General features: G+C 40.9%; 1 protein-coding gene across 2 annotated transcripts in view; it reads left to right on the top strand.

Annotated features, from left to right (window-relative positions):
• The first annotated feature begins 338 nt into the window (after positions 1-338).
• Positions 339-16,136, top strand: part of LOC131101465 (CMP-N-acetylneuraminate-beta-galactosamide-alpha-2,3-sialyltransferase 1-like) — a 33,973-nt gene continuing 18,175 nt past the window's right edge. The window contains exons 1-2 of one of the 2 annotated variants that reach the window (XM_078792071.1): positions 339-388; positions 1,719-1,911. The gene's annotated coding sequence lies outside the window, so the exon portion shown is untranslated. Of the gene's footprint in view, positions 389-1,644; positions 1,912-16,136 lie in introns of those variants that run through there. The other variant, XM_078792070.1, reaches the window with a different exon arrangement.

Genomic DNA, 16,136 nt, shown 5'->3' on the forward strand with positions numbered 1-16,136 from the left:
ATGCCTTATGCTCAGCTGGCCTGTCAAGTCGCCATCACAAGCAGTGCTCATCCATCTGTTGAGTGGAAGATTGAATGCAAATGTGGAAGAATGGGAAACCCAAAGTCTTTGTGTAAACAAGCACACTTGCTGAAAGGCAAGCTGTAGAAAAATCAATAAAAACACAATATCATTGAGACATTTTTAAAACAAACACCCGGCTTGTCTTCTGGGTGGAGTATATTGTGCTTTTATACCACTCTACTTTCCTGCTGTGTTTTCTAACAAGTATTGACAAACTAGTACTACTGCCTACTTTGTATGTACAAGTAAAGGCTCATTTTTCTTCCATTTTGCAGACGTTTTGCATCAACCACTGGATGACGGCAATGACGCTAGCTACCATAAGGTACCGCATTTCAACACAACATATTTTATAAATGGTGTTGTACAGCGCTCCAAGGCACTTACCTATTACGTACCGAGCAACCGGGGGTCCCCACTCATTAATGCCTACAATACAAAAATGTTTGTCTTATTTCCTAATAATACACCAAAGCGCCACCTGTTGCCTAACTTTATTGTGCCCACAATCATGCTGTGCAAGAAATATGTAAAAAAAAAAAAAATTCCCTTATGCACAAGGACATGACCTGATTGTTTCAAGGCTACATTTGGTGAGCCGCCACGTCGGTAGAGTCATGCAGCCAAAGCAAACAGGCCTCTGGTGGGCCGGGGAGGGAGGATATTACGGTCGAGTGAACTTTAGATCCAGTACAGTTAAGCTACCAGTCGCCTCTGTTTATCCTATTAGTCACCTGCGGATGTGACACCTTAGGAAGCACACAACTATTTACCCGTGTCATTTCAACGCTGACTTGTAACGCATGTCACTATTTAACGGGGAATTTACTTCTTTACAGCTTGCAAATTGATTGCATTCATTTTGCTCTCATCGTTGTTTATTTTATTGACATTGCTTTATTGTACTTTTGCTTCTTTTCTGTCAGTTTTGAGTTGTCCACCCCCTGCCCCCCCACAGCACCTTGTATAGCTATTTCAAGGGGCCCCGACCACGCCTACTGTGTTGTGATTGGTCAGGGATTGAGTGTCAGTTCAGAACCCCTTAAGATGCTCTAGAAATAAAGTTGATTCCCTGGCATTTATTTATACATTTATTACAAATAATTTGTCATATTTTTATTAATTATTAATGTGATGTATTTTTATTTATTAATTATTATTATTAGTTTGCATTACATTTAAAAAGATTTTTAATATATTTTTTATTAGTTTTTTATTTTTATTTATTATTTATTTGTTTTAAAATAGTTTGTGGTTGCTGTAAAAATTCCAATTAATTTCTGAATGTGTTGTAATAAAAAAACAAATCATAAGTTGTACACGTGTCCTATAAATAAAAAAAACTCATTAATATTTCATTTTTATGAATTTATTTGACATATTTAAAATGTGCTTGGTTGCAGTAAATAAAATTAAAACATAAATAATGTATCTGAAATAATTCATATAATGGCCAAGTGAGTGAAGATGCTGAGGGGCGTAGCACATGCCGTCCTCATTGCCTGAAGGCGACAAATGCATCCTCCTCTCCCTCCTCCTCCTCCTCCTCCTCCTCTCCCTCGTCCTTTTTCTCCTCTCCTTCTCACAGAACAGTGGTGTGGACAGTGCTGCTGGTGTCAGGACTCCTCTCAACCTGCTCTTTCTTTTGTGTGCAGCAAGCAAGCAAACAAAAAGAAAAGGAAGAAAAGGAGCCGGTCTGCGCTTGGCTTTTTTCTTCTCTCCTTCAACTCCAGCCTGCGGTGCTTGCAGCATGGTTCGCTTAGGTGTGGATCAGCGGGAGGCTCCGCTGAAATAACGGGACCACACACGCATGTGGGGGTGGGAAGCCACGGAGGGACTCGACTTAAAGTGAGTACACGTCTGAGTGCGGTGTTTGTCTTTTTTAGTTTAAGCATGTTTTTCACGCATTATTGAAAAGGTGCTGCAACTTTTCACCTTCTGCAGACAACACTTGCATACTTTTGCATCAAGCCACATGCTCTTCTAGCACCGTGTGTACCGGTAATGGTGGTGCTTTCGTTTATTTCAGGCATGCCTGACAAAGTTACAACGGAGTGCATCAAATGTTTATATATGCACCATTCATCCTGTCTGGAAAGGAGCAGGAAGAAGCACATCTCATTTCAACCACATTTATTTCAATTAAGAAAGAATGTGTTTGAAATGCTTCGGTATGTTGGGAAAGCGTTATTCTGAGGAACATCTAAGCTTCAGTTAGGCTCAGTTCTGCATTGCTCCATGCTTTTACAAAAATGTGTGTGTGTGTGCAACTGTTGCATTTACAACAGTAGGATTATACGTGCTGCATTAAGAGTATTTCTTGGATTAGATTCTGATTGTTTTAATTGCGTAAATAGTCATTTAATTGAATGTTGCTTTATTGTCTATTTACATGCCCCTCCCCACTCCACCCACCTAAAAAAGTCCAGCTGAATGACATGCTGACATTTAGTAGCAGATGCCACCTCATTTACTAATGAAGGTGTCTGCGGCTTCATTTCCCAAAACTCCCTGTCTCACCCACCTCCCTGTTATAAATAATAAGCAAGAGGAATGCATTAGTGCAGAGCTGACTACCCCCCCCCCCCCCCCCCGCCGCTTATCACATCTCAGATTGGACGCCGTGACCTTGGTAGACCGCACTGCTGTATTTCACCAGGAGGGTGGCACACGTGCAGGTGCCAGTTATTAACAAAGGAAGCAATTATCAGGGGAGGTGTTTGTTTTTAGGCTATTTTTTAACCGTGTCGCTCATCCATGCTGAGACGATTAGCAATCATTTGGGGATGGCGGGTAGGGGGGGGGCAATGACACCTCAGGGTGAAGTAAGCATGAAAGTTTGGGGAAAGTTTGTCTGCATTTCATCCCCTGACAAAAGAATTGCTGTAGTTTATCATACGGCTTTCCCAGTGAGGTCAAGGACCGAGAATGTAAGAGGAATTTTTCCACTCCCCCAGTTGGTGGTCCACATGTGTTTGCAGCATGTGGTGTCGTGTATAGTCCTACAAAGCCTGAGCCTACAATGCATGAGCATAAGGATCTTTGTGTACCTAACACGGATGCAGTATTAAGTATGGCTTTTTGTCCTTAAAAGTTCCATATTGTCCAATTTTTCACCAATTTTGAATACGTTTCATTGGTGTATTGGTAGTGCCTTTACTAGACCCTACTGGGAATACACTGTTTTGTGTGTCTGTAGCTTTTATGCAAATGAACCAGGAAGTTGACTGCAAGCTAAAAAAACAACAAAATAACAAACACAAATATTTGTATTAATCGTTAAATAACTTTTTTTTTTGGTCATTTAAATTCCAATAAATCTCCCATTGCCCTATAATGAAATGGTACAGTCAAGGAAGTAACTTGCTAGCTTAAAAAAACAACAACAAACATACACAATTTTTGTACTTGGAATGATATTTAGGCATTAAAATGCCAATACAACTGTCCCCCATTGACCAAGAATGAAATGGTACGGTCCAGGAAGTAGCCTGCTAGCTTAAAAAAAACAAACACAAATATATTGCATTTATAGTTAACAAACTGTATTCTGTATTTAGGCCATTCAAATGCCAATAAAACTGTCCCCCATTGACCAAGAATGAATCGGTACGGTCCAGGAAGTAGCCTGCCAGCTTAAAAAAAGCAAAAAAAAACAACAAACACACACAAATATATTGTATTTGTAGTTACCAAACTGTATTCTCTCTTTAGGCCATTTAAATACCAAGACAACTGTCCCCTATTGACCAAGAATTAAATGGTACGGTCCAGGAAGTACATTGCAAGCTAAAGAAAAACAACAACAAACACACACAATTTTTTTTCACTTATAGTTGGAATGATATTTAGGCATTCAAATGCCAATAAAACTGTCCCCCATTGACCAAAAATGAATCGGTACGGTCCAGGAAGTAGCCTGCCAGCTTAAAAAAAGCAAAAAAAAAAACAACAAACACACACAAATATATTGTATTTGTAGTTACCAAACTGTATTCTCTCTTTAGGCCATTTAAATACCAAGACAACTGTCCCCTATTGACCAAGAATTAAATGGCACGGTCCAGGAAGTAACTTGCAAGCTAAAGAAAAACAACAACAAACACACACAATTTTTTTTCACTTATAGTTGGAATGATATTTAGGCATTCAAATGTCAATAAAACGGTCCCCCATTGACCAAGAATGAAATGGTATGGTCCAGGAAGTAGCCTGCTATCTTTAAAAAAAGCAACAAAACAAACAAACAGAAATATATTGTATTGATAGTTAACAAACTGTATTGTCTATTTAGGCCACTTAAATACCAAGACAACTGTCCCCTATTGCCGCAGAATGAAGTGGTATGGTCCCATTGGACGACAACATCTGCCATGAACCAGGAAGTAGCCTGCAAGCTAAAAACCAACAACCTTTCCAGTTTTGAAGTGGAATTGGTGGAGGTTTTCTTCATGCCTCCGACTGAGTAGAATGGTGTTAGTCACGGTTAACAGCGCCACCTGTTGCTCCGGCATGCACTTTACGGCTGTAAATGTGTATGTGTGGATATATCCTAAATAGTTTGTATCTTTTTTTGTTTTTTCTTTATCCAGTCGTCCGGGCCTTCACCGTATTCCCATCGGACTTCTCCCTGGCTTTTCTGATTTGTCCTCTGTTTCCACTTAACTGTCCTGGCTGCTTTCCAGGAAACACCTCAGCAACTTTTTTTTTCTTTTTCATGCATGAGTAGACTGCTTATACTCCATAGTGCACATACAGATAAGATACTATTTAGATATACGCTGCATGCTCTTCCCCCTGATTTCTAAATGGTTCCCAGATGATGACTTGCAGCTCGCGCTTACGGCCGTCCCGCTGATAGAAGTGCACTCAGGAGCCTCTCGCAATTTTGGCTCGCTGCTCATTGGCAGGTGCCTCTTTAGATGGACGCTTAAAGCAAACTGTGATGGCTGAGCTACGGCGTCATCTATCACCCACTGACTTGGCTGGGTCACTCACCCCCCCCTGCTGTGCTTTGAATGTTTTATGCTTGTGGTTGTCGATTGCAGTGGCGTAGAACATCATACTACATTTTAATTAACATATTGGATCAGCACCTTTGTACATACAGGACAAACAGCATATCATTCGGTCATTAACATCCATGCTTTACTCAATGTCCAAAAATGTTACATATTAGAATTTATATCCAATTTAATAGACATTTGCCATCATTTTTACACATTACGTGGCTGACAAAGAACTATCCTTCCAGGTTAGGAGCATATATACCTAATGGAGTGTCCATTATTTTCTGTGTGCATTATTCTGATCTTTTCACCAGAGGGTCAGGCTTCAGTGGCTTTGAAAACGCAGGGAAAAGAAAAAAAAAAGAATGCAGCCTTCACTGTCCCACTCACTCTTGAAGACGCACTGTTCTTGCTGCTGTCTGGTATTGTTTGAAGGGCAAGCTTGGCTAATGGTCAGGCCTCCGAGCTAGTCCACTGTAGGCAGCCCTGGCTTGGTCGTATGGCTATAATTGGCAGTCAAAGCTGGAAAGCACCTAGCCAAGCCTTTTACCCCTTGCCAGGTGCAATTGCCAGAACGTGGAAGGGAATTATAAAGCGAAAGGGTCTTTGAGATGGGAAAAATACAAACATTTAGTCTTCAAATAATGAGAGCAGAATGTTAATAGAATGCAGTTCTACGCTGCTGCAATAACCACAAAGATGTCCAATAAATAGCTCTATGACAGTGTCAATCAAAACGCAGCATTTGCTATTCTTTGTTAGGAGATAAAAGACCAATTCATTTACACAAAACTTTCTTGATATGCATTGTGCCTCCTCCTTTAATAAATACTAATGCTCATTGTTCCCTCTGCAGTGGAGTCTATAACAGCAATTAGTGGCGTATCTGATGATATTTTGCGGGTGTACCTAATGTTGTGTCCAGTCCAGCGTGTCCAAATGTGCATTGTGAGAGCGACAACACTCCTTTTTGTCCTTTTTACACCCGCGCTTGTCCACAAAGCCCTGTTTTGTCTCGCTCCAGCAGCATTTAAAGTTTACGCTGATTTCCAAATATGTCATCCCTTTGTTCCACGCGCACAATGGGAATTTGAAACAGACGCAATGTTGTTGCACCGAGCTGTAAAACGCTTTGTGACCATGTTGTGCTTGCCGCCTCGGGCAGCTCCAGTCGTACAAGTGTGGAAGCAAATTAATGAAAACATATATTAAGAGGCGACAAAGAATAACAGTTGACTGCTTTACACGAGCTAATCATAATAAATAGGCCTATTTCTGCTGTAATCACTGACAGAATCATTACTCCCTCTAATGCTTCACCGCTATCAGACTTTAATAGCGGCTCATTAATTGGAAAACAGCATATTTTTCTATGAAGAAATGGACTGACTGACTCCTTGACTGAAAGTGCAGCTGGATTTTAGTCTGGAAGTCTCCTTCAGGAATAATGAGCAGCGGAAATGTAAATATAGCGCTTTGCCTAACGACCAGGAGCACTTAAAACACCTGAAACAAGCTGCAAACACTTAATGAGATGTTCAGCTTTTAAAAGGAAAATGGAGATTTTGAAAGCATGTGGGAGGTGACGCCGTCATCGTCTAATTGGCGTGACTGGCCGTGACGCATGAGCGTGTAAGGTGTGGACACAAAAAGTGAGTAGAAAACATGACAAGCTATAGTGTTTAGAAATACAAAGGAACTCTTTTTGTTGAGTATACAACACCTAACCCTGGCATCAGTAGTAAATACAATAACAAGCCACATACTATAGAGCACTGATAGATGGCTCTAATACACCACAATGAGGCAGAACACAATGTATGTTCATTCATTCATTCATTTTCTACTGCTTATCCTCATGAGGGTCGCGGGAGGTGCTGGAGCCCATCCCAGCTGTCTTTGGGTGAGAGGCGGGCTACGCCCTGGACTGGTCGCCAGCCAATCACAGGGCACATATAGACAAACAACCATTCACACTCGTATTTATACCTATGGATAATTTGGAGTGGCCAATTAACCTAGCATGTTTTTGGAATGTGAGAGGAAACCGCAGTACCCGGAGAAAACCCACGCATGCACGGGGAGAACATGCAAACTCCACACAGAGATGGCCGAGGGTGGGATTGAACCCGGGTCTCCTAGCTGTGAGGTAACCACACGCCCGCCGTGCAGCCCAAATGTATGTTAATATGCTTTAAAAATACATTAGTCACTAGGGTCGTGGGTATGCTGGAGCCTATCCCAGCTGCCTTTGGCAGGGTACAACAACAACATTCATACCTATGGACAATTTAGCATCCATGAACCACTCGTCAACCGTGCAGCATTATATACAGTACATGATATTTATTAGGGTTGTAAATCTGTTTGTGATAGACGATTGAATATACATCTACATACACGGGTTGCGATTTTCATTCATTCATTTTCTACCGCTTTTTCCTCACGAGGGTTGCGGGGGTGCTGGAGCCTATCCCAGCTGTCTTCGGGCGAGAGGCGGGGTACACCCTGGACTGGTGGCCAGCCAATCACAGGGCACATATAGACAAACAACCATTCACACTCACATTCATACCTATGGACAATTTGGAGTGGCCAATTAACCTAGCATGTTTTTGGAATGTGGGAGGAAACCGGAGTACCCGGAGAAAACCCATGCATGCACGGGGAGAACATGCAAACTCCACACAGAGATGGCCGAGGGGGTGGAATTGAAACCTGGTCTCCTAGCTGTGAGGTCTGCGCGCTAACCACTAGACCGCCGTGCCGCGGGTTGCGATTTTGTTTATCTTATTTGAATTCAAATATTATAATTCACATTAACCACAAACAGCCATAAATAATAGCTCCTAAACCTACGACCAATGATATAATGTTTGCTTGCTAGTTCCGAGAAAAGTCACATCAGAGTGCTAATGTAGTTCCTAGCAGCTCGTGCGTGCCGCTCTGTTCCTGTAACGCTTGTGAATAATTGCTGTCTTTGCTAATTCCGTAATCAGCGGCAGTGCGAGGACATCAGGCCTGCTTGGTTCGCACATATCACACGTCCACAGGCTCTTTCTCATTTCCAGCTTTTTATATTGCTTTGAGGGGCTGAAATGAAAAACCTATTAATCACACAGGATTCCAGCTCCATTTTCATTGGGATATGTTCAAGAGCAGAGAGAAAGGTAAGAATGAGAAGGCGCTGCTTTGTGACAGTGTATTAAATGGGGAAATGCGCAGCGCTCCGGTCTCTCAGTTTGAACAACTTTAAAGGCACAGGATAAAGAGCAGACCGACTTCTTCAATTCACTTCTCATGTTTGCTTCGACTCGTGTTTGGTCAAGTGTGAATGCAGTCATTCAAACCTTTGTATGCGCCAAACACAGCAGGGTTAACATTACAGCAAAAAGCATGCACAAATGACACATATGTAAGAAATTGTGCCTCTGTGTAACGATGCTATAAATGCTATGATATAAAAGTATATTTTACATGTTTTTTGTGAATATAAGCTAGTATAAAGTATGTATCCAACCCAGCAAACGACATTTTGGTTTTGGAATATTTGATACAACTGCAACGTCTGCGCAAACCACACCAAAGTATCTTTTTTTTTTTTGCGGACTAGATCACCAACCCACAGGTGTGAACACAGCTCTTGCTACTTTGCCTATTTTTCGCTCATCATTTTTTGAGTGCATTTTCTTGCATTATTTACATGAACCGGGTGTTATTTTTAGGGGTAAAGTGGTGGCGGTCTTGCCACCTCCCGACCACACCTCAAGAAAGCCTGCAGTTCCATCATAACAAGCTGCTTAAACCCACTGAGTCAACCTCTAGTACCTTGATGCTCTTGGACCTTCCATTCATTCATTTTCTACCGCCTTTTCCTCACGAGGGTCGTGGGGGTGTTGGAGCCTATCCCAGCTGTCTTCGGGTGTCTGGTCGCCAGCCAATCACAGGGCACATATAGACAAACAACCATTCACACTCACATTCATACCTATGGACAATTTGGAGTGGCCAATTAACCTAGCATGTTTTTGGAATGTGGGAGGAAACCGGAGTACCCGGAGGCTTCAGTTAGTACATGACAAGCTAATTAAACCTACCGCTTTAACCTCTGTCACCTTGATCCTCTTGGATTTTGTTATTTCAAATCAATATGTTTCGGTCTGATGTTGAAATGAGATGAATGTGTCACGAACCCCTTTCATTAGGCCAGCTACTAACACGGGCTGACAATTGAGCCACCATAACAAGATGTACCTTCACATCTGACCTTTAACCTCTTCTACTTGCGCTCATGTAAGATCAATAGTGTCCTTTCTGTCACATGACGTCTAAATGTCAAGATGGAATGGAAATTGAGCAATGACTAGGCACTTAAACCTAACAATGTGATCTTTGGCCCCACCTAAATGAACCCTCTTGGATACGATGACTTCAAATCAATAGATGTCTTCAAGTCACGCGTGCTGCTTTGATTTTCTGTGACGTCCGACTCTCCCACGGCGCCTCCCAGCAGGACACACTTCCTGTCATTTGGCACAAAACGGAGGCTGAAAGCACAGCGACAAGTGTGGGCCTTCAGACTGCGTCGTTTCCATTTGGAGCTGATCAAACGCTTCATTTTGCCGGGGAGGCTTACGCCACAGATGTCGCCATCAAAGGCAAGCCCACGTCACGGAATGGCGAGCGCGAGGAACGAAACAGACAGAAGCCTCACCTTCGCTTAATCAAAGAAGCCGGCAAAAGTTTCAAGATTGGACTCGTACCTGTATCGCCCTCAAATGAGCAGTCGGTCTTGCTGTCAGATTAGACTCAGCGCTCATAATCATCTTAAAGGATAATACCGCCATTATTGAGTTTTGCTTTCTCTCCGCCGACCACTCCTCTCCTGGGGCTAGCCCTTTAACGTCACTCTCCGCAAATTCAAATCAACACTTTATTACTTGCCTCCTGAGAGATGCGGTACAGTCCGCCAACACCACCTGGAAAATCGTTTATCTAAAAATGTGATGGGGGGGGTTGCTGTTAGAATGTTATGACACTGATCTATCAGCTACTGTTAACCTAACAGCTTGGAACAATTCCAACCTGATACATAGAGACTACACCAGTACAGTACTTGGATATACTTTAGACTAGTCAGTGTGTCCATGCTACTTCCAATGTTGAATAGAAATGGAGAATGAATGGGCAATCTGGATTAGAGGCACATGAAACATGGTTTTCCTTGTTGCAGGTACAATGTCTACAACAAAACATGGCAAGACTTTTTATTATTATGTTTTTGTTTTTTTATAATTATTACGGGGCGGCACGGCGGACTAGTGGTTAGCGCGCAGACCTCACAGCTAGGAGACCAGGGTTCAATTCCACCCTCGGCCATCTCTGTGTGGAGTTTGCATGTTCTCCCCGTGCATGCGTGGGTTTTCTCCGGGTACTCTGGTTTCCTCCCACATTCCAAAAACATGCTAGGTTAATTGGCCACTCCAAATTGTCCATAGGTATGAATGTGAGTGTGAATGGTTGTTGGTCTATATGTGCCCTGTGATTGGCTGGCCACCAGTCCAAGGTGTACCCCGCCTCTCGCCCAAAGACAGCTGGGATAGGCTCCATCAACCCCCGCAACCCTCGTGAGGAAAAAGCGGTAGAAAATGAATGAATGAATGAATAATTATTATGATTTTGTTATTTTTTTAAATTCTCCATTTTCACCCAGAGAATATAATAAAAACAAAGAACACATAGTCATTATTAATTGAAAAAAATAATACAAATGCTAAAAAGCAAAACCTTGGCAATAAATGCAATAAATAAATCAAAAAATGCCATCATCATAATTTTCAATTATCTTATCATCATAATCATCATACAATTTGGCTTAATGCAAATTCTGCAATTACATAGGATTTTTAGTAGTATTTTGCACAAAGAAAACTTGACTGTAAATATCAGGGAGCCACAGAGCATTTTTTGAATTATTTGAATTTCATCCTGTATCTAACTTCTAAAAGATTAATATTGTTTAAATTAGGAAACATTTTGCTTTTTTGGGACAAAATTTAACACTTTCATCATTGTAAGCCTTTTTTTGGCACATCTAACTGTATTATTACCTTTTTTTATAGTGAGGATATCAATTCACAAATTGCTCACATCAGGGGTGTCCATCAAAGATAGTAACATCAATACAAAGGTATGTAGGTCAATATATGCTAAGCTATCAGAAAAAAAAAACAATTTAGTCTCTTACCTAATGAAATACCTAATTAATAAGAAATTAATTTTTAGAATATGCTGATGGCCAATAAAAAAAACAAGCCACAAATAGCCCCTGGGTGCATTTTGCACACCCCTGTCTTACATCGTGACTGGCAAATAGTGAAAAAATAACAAAATTAGGGCGATATTCCACTGAATTCTCCTAAGGAACTCTAGGATCTCCTTCAGGCTATCAGGATTCAGTGTGCATTACAAAACCACTTGGGAAAGGAAACAAATAACAAAAAAATGTTAGATTTTATAGATTTAGCAAGCCAAGTCTTATTTCTTTGAGCGGCTGTATATTCAAAGGCAGATTGTAAAAGCAGTTCCTGTTCTCTAGCTCACCTCCAGCTCACTTCTTATCTTAGAGCACGCAGTGATACTTAAGCTGAACCTGTCATCCTCAGCAAGATACAGCTTGAATGCAAAATTACATCCTCCGACAATGTTGGAAAAGACTAGTACTAGTCCGGTCAAAGGGATCGCTATTTCGGGTACGCCTGTGTAGTGTTGGCTTATCAAATTACAGGACTTGAAGTTGATCGTTGTTGTTCTTCCTAAGAATACGGGCGTTTGGGGTACCAGAGTGCAAGATCCCAAAAGTCTCGGACCTTCTTGTCCGTACACGAGTATCACTAGATAGATATGCTTTCCGGTTCATTAACTTGGCTCTTTAATTCGATCATGCTATTGATCTCGAGCTTTCTTTCTGTATCTTTTCTGTATTGCCGCTGCTTTTCATTGATAAGCGGTCAATGAGGAATCCTAATGGTGATCATAATGGAGCACTCCGGCAAAATCAAGAGAATCAGTTAATGAAATCGCTGAGATAACAGTCAATTTGTCTTTTCATTTAATTAGAATTGATTGCTTGAGTGCATGTAAATCTACTCATGAAATGTTGTTGGATCAGATTTACTCTTGGATGTCACAAGAAGAGTTGACCAGAAAAAAAATGGACTTGGTTCCAGACCCGACCATGATAAGTGAATTAGGATTCATTGTTTATTAATTGTATATTTTTGTGGTTAAAGCGTAGAAAACCTGTTGACCTTCCTTGTTTTTTTTTTAACATGATTAGAGCCTTCTGGACATGAAATAACACCCCTATAGTCACCTTTACACCCAATATAATAGACATAAAAGACATAAAATATGCCATTTGAGCCAAAAATAAGACTCCCACTATCACAGAGTAGCAAGAAAAAAAATGGCAGCATAATAATTGCGTATAAGTCACTGATCATTTGTCTCCTCATTATAAAACTTTGTGGATATGTGTCTTAATTTTTCTGTAAATCTAAAATGTTGTGATGCAATGAACTGTGTATATTCTTATTGGAGAAGGTTTTCGGTTTAGCAAAAATGACCTGTATCATGTCCTGGTAGAGGTTCTTACTATGAGCAACCTGCAATGGTCCGATAACACTCCAGCCCTGTAGATTAGCGGAGGTAGAGCTACCTCTCCTTCCCAAGGAGGTTCAGGTGATTTAATACTTCCTGTCTTAATCCCACACTGTAAGTGACAAGTCCACTCCCCTCAAAATGTCCCCCCGTGTCCATCCATCTTCAGAAGGGCTTCTTGGGACGTTACGAAATACTTCATCTATAACTTAACTTTATTTATAAAACACTTTGGTTTGACATTGAAATAGGTCCCATGATTGGCTGGCGACCAGTCCAGAGTCCAAAGTCAGCTGGGATAGGCTCCAGCATTTCCCCGCAACCCTAGTGAGGACAAGCAGCATAGAAAATGGATGGATGTACATTGAAATAAGTCAATGTGTGAAGAAGGACTTACATGACAAGTTAAAACTTAAACTTACTGCTTTGGCCTCTGGTGCCTTGATCCTCTTGGATCTGCTCCTTTGAAACCAATAGTTTTCATGACATTTTGACACTTTGACATTGAACGAAGTCAAAGTATCAGGAAAGACTTCAATTATGTCATCAGAAGCTACCTAAACCAACCTCATCATCCTCTGATCTCTGGTACCTTCACCCTCTTGGATCTGCTTATTCATCTTGGATCTGCTTATTCAAATTCAATTGGTTTCTCACACTGACATTGAAATAAGTCAAAGTGAAGACTTATGTTATGTCATGACAGTCTACTGTTTTGGCCTCAGGTGCCTTAACCCTCTTGGATCTACTTCTTTAAAATCAATGTTCTTGTCGACATTGAAATACGTCAGATGTCAAGAAACACTTCAATGATGTCATAAGAAACTACCTAAACCTACTGCATCAACCATTGATCCCTCGGACCTTAATCCTCTTGGATCTGCTTCTTTTGAAATAAATTTTCTTGTATCAACACTGAAATACGTCAAAGTGTCAGGAAAGACTTGAGACATGAGTACCTACTTAATCCTACTGCGTCAATCTCTGAACTCCGGTATCTTGATCTTCTTGGATATGGTTATATTGGTTATATTGGTTTCTTGAATTGACATTTTAAAAAAAAAACAACTTTTTAAGTATTTTTAATATGTGGAAAAAATCTTCAGGTCAAAATTAAGGCCGAGCATATGCTGCACGGCTGTAAGACAATGGCAATACGTACAGTCTTTTCTAGCTCACTTTTTAAACCGAGTTCTCAATGAAAGATTCAATAAGAGACTGAGATATTTGAGGACGCACTCAGCAACAAATTGAGACATGGCGGCTATGACGCCATTTAATCGGATTTGTTTGTTGGTGTTGAAAATAATGATTTCCACCAAAACAATGGGGGCTGCGCCCCACCACCAGGATGATCAGCGTCAATGGTCCTTTCAAGTTTGAACAAACAAGCTGCGTTTCTCCAGAGAGGACAACATTTCATTTGATGACAGCATTTTTTTTTTTAGCTTAATCTGGAACAGGATCAAACACAGCCTCCAATCCACAGTGGCTCTGATCGACACACCGTGAGAGAAATAGTTTGAAAAAGGAATAGGAAAATCAATCATTCTGGCGTCAAGCAGCGTAAAACACCATCCCCTCTAATTAAAGATTGCAGGGAATTAAACAAAGAGATGCAGTTGTTGGACAAGTCGGGCTTGGCAACTGTTTTCTTTCAAACGGTGAGCCAAATCCTCCGGGTTCTATTTCCACATTGTAGGCTGGTTTGGTGCCATGTGTGGAAATGTTTGCTCAAAATGTACAATAAAAAGCCAGTGTAAGATGGAGGTATTAATAAAATTGCTTAAAAACACCGGGATCATGTCAAATGATGACAAAAATGCAAATAAAGCCATTTACTTTGGTGTCGTTCCCCTCAGTGCAAATGATAAATGGGACCAGTCTGCCTTGTAGAAGAACAACTTCCTTGACAAATCACATTAATAACAAGGCTGCTTCATGTGCTATTCCCGGCTACATTACCCTATCAGCGCAAGTGCAGGAAGCCTCATCAAAAACATGCTGCTAAAAACACCAGAAAGATGCTAAAGGAGAAAATTCCTAGCTTCACATTCAGTGTTGACAAACGTGCAAATGGATTATCCATCTCATTCTATCCAAGGCCTCCTACGTTTTGTTAAAGATTAATGAGACAGATGTCCCATTTCGGATGGAGAAGGGGCTCGACAGCACACGCACATCAATAAACTAGGCTGCTCTACATTCGCTACACCTTGGTATCCGTTCTGGAAAAAAACAAAAAAACAAATTGACTGCTTGCAAGGATTGGATATTTTCCATTTGAGAGAAATCCATTTTATCAGGGGAGGGCTACGCTGCTTTGAGTGACTATTGATCAGTAAACACACCACCAAATGTGAAATACTATTTACTAAGTATGTCCACATGTATAAAACCTGTTGCTTTACATGGTGTGCGAATAGACGGACTGATGTTTACATGGTGCGTGTGTGCAATAGATGCGTTTATATGATGTGTGTCAGTTACTAACATGCTGATAAGTGAATGGACAGACAGCTGTTGACATTGCACGTATCGGAATGGGTTGGGTAGGACGCGTGCGTGTGAATAAACAAGCCAGTGTTAATGTGTGACACTGTTTATATCACTGCATGTGAAATTGCATATGTGTGTATGTGAATGGACAGACTGGGGTTTACATTATGTTTGTGTGAATGGACAGACATATTTAAATAATGTGTGCATGTAAAGAACCAGTGTGATGTGTGTGAATGATGTGTGTATGCGATTAAACAGAGTAAGATAAGATTAAGATATGCCTTTATTCGTCCCTCAGTGGGGAAATTTGCATTGCACAGCAGCAAGAGTCCAGAATCAGTTAAGCAGTACAAAAATACACAATATAGAAAAATAAACAATATAAACAACCCAAGTATTAACAAAATCAACAGGTTTTCCCAGAGTTATATACAATACAGTATGCAGATAATATGAAACGAGATGAGATATATGACCAGTCTATACACTATGAGATCTTGCTAGTGAGTTAATATGAGGCATTATGGAAATACTTCACATATAACTTAGTATATTGCATTTAGAGCCCTTAATATTGCACATGGAGGTTGATCAGATATTGCACAGTGAATGGGGTCTAGATTAACTATACTGAGTAGCTAACATTATGTAAGTGAATGTGAATAGACTGGTACGTTGAACTGGCAACCAGCAGTTTTAAAACTGTGGCTAGCACACATACGTAGGTATCTATGAGCGAGTGCGCCCACCTTGTATGTACTGCAGTGTACTTCTAAGAGCTTCAAGGGGAGAGCAAAGTGCTGTCTGAGTGTTGGAAAATGGCAAAGCAGAGCTGAGGGAACAATTCACGGTGTGACGGCTCATCTCAGTCCGAGCTGCTCTGTGCTTCCATTCAGGGAC

Source organism: Doryrhamphus excisus, linkage group LG7 (assembly GCF_037039965.1).
Source record: "Doryrhamphus excisus strain RoL-2023G ecotype Guam linkage group LG7, RoL_Dexc_Guam_v1.1, whole genome shotgun sequence".
Classification (NCBI taxonomy): Eukaryota; Metazoa; Chordata; class Actinopteri; order Syngnathiformes; family Syngnathidae; genus Doryrhamphus; species Doryrhamphus excisus.